The sequence below is a fragment of the Pseudorca crassidens genome, chromosome X (assembly GCF_039906515.1).
Source record: "Pseudorca crassidens isolate mPseCra1 chromosome X, mPseCra1.hap1, whole genome shotgun sequence".
Classification (NCBI taxonomy): Eukaryota; Metazoa; Chordata; class Mammalia; order Artiodactyla; family Delphinidae; genus Pseudorca; species Pseudorca crassidens.
The window spans coordinates 87,239,600-87,241,366 of NC_090317.1; positions in this window are offsets into that span (position 1 = coordinate 87,239,600).

Consider the following 1,767-nt stretch of genomic DNA (forward strand, 5'->3'; position numbering starts at 1 on the left):
TGGATGGATGTACCACAGTTTGTTTATCCATTCATTCCACAAAGGATATTTGTTGTTTCCAGATTTTGGTGATTATGAATAGAACACTTTAAGCTTTTATGTACAGGTTCTTTGTGAACATAAGTTTTTATTTCTCCAGGGTAAATACCTAGGACTAGGATTACTTGGTCATATGTTAAGTGTATATTTAACTTTATATGAAACTGCCTAATTCTTTTACAGGGTGGCTGTACCATTTTTCATGCCTTCCAGCAACATAAGAGAGTTCCAGATGTTTCTGTATGCTTTTTTCTGAAAATTTTATAGTTTTATGATTGATATTCAGATCTATTAGCCACTTTGAGTTAATTTTCATACAAGGTGTGAGGTTTTGTTCAAGGTTCATTTCTTATACATGGATGTCCAATCTTTCCGATATCATTTGTTGAAAAGACTGTCATTTCTCCATTGAATTCTTTGCACCTTTGTCAAAAATCAATTGACCATATTTGTATGGGTCTATTTCTGTATTCTCTCTTTGGCTACATTGGTCCATATGTCTATCCTTTCTCTAATACCACACTGTCTTGAATACTGTAGCTGTATAGTAAGTCTCAAAATCAGATGGTGTGATTCCTCCAACTTTATCAATATTTTCACTATCATTTTGGCTATTCTACTTCCTTTGCCTGTCCACATAAATTTTAGAGTCAGCTCATCTGTATATGCAACAAATCTTACTGGGATTTTGATAGGAACTGCATTACATCTACAGATCAATCTAGGGAAAACTGACATCTTTAATATGTTGAGAGTTCTAGTCCACAAACATGGTATATTTCTCCAGTTATTTAGGCCTTTGGAGATTTCTTTCATCAGTGTTTTGCAGTTTTCAGCATATAGATCCTGCACATGTTTTGTTTGATTTTTATCTATTTCATTTTTTGGAGCTATTATAAGTAGTATTGTTTATTGCTAGTATATAGAAATGTGATTGATTTCTGTGTGTTGATCTTGTATTCTTGAACCTTGCTAAATTCATTTATTAGTTCCAGGGGGGTGAGTGTGTGTGTGTGTGTGTGTGTGTGTGTGTGTGTGTGTGTGTGTTATTTGTGACTGTCTGTGTAGACAATCATGTCATCTCTGAATAGGGACAGTTTTACTCCTCTCCCTTCTTTCCTCTCCTCCCCCTCCCTAACTGCCTAGGATTAAGATGCCTAATTTGGAAGAAATATAAGAGTGGAGGATAAGTAGAGTTGTTATAGGTCATCTTCAAATTATTCAAGTTGCTTAGAAGTCATTCTACATGCAAGAGGGAGGGGATATGGGGATACATGTATATGTATAGCTGACTCACTTTGTTATACAGCAGAAACTAACACACCATTGTAAAGCAATTATACTCCAATAAAGATGTTTAAAAAAAAAAGAGAAGTCATTCTACAACAAGATAATAGAAATACATATGCAGATGATATCATATACTATGAAAAATGATAAAATAATTAAAATTTTAATAATAAATATTATAAAAATACCAGTACTCCTATGTGCCAGGGATTGCTCTAATAATTGTACATAAATGAACTTATCTAGTAATCACAACGCTATCATATGGGTACTATTTTCCCCATTTTACAGATGCAGAAACTGTAAATGGCAGAGCTGGGTACAAACCCAGGTAGTCTGGCTTCAGCACTTGCATGCTTTACTATTACACAATGCAACATAAGATTCTAGAAGCGGACTCTAAGATATCTGGGAGATTAGCATTTAATAAAGGGGGCA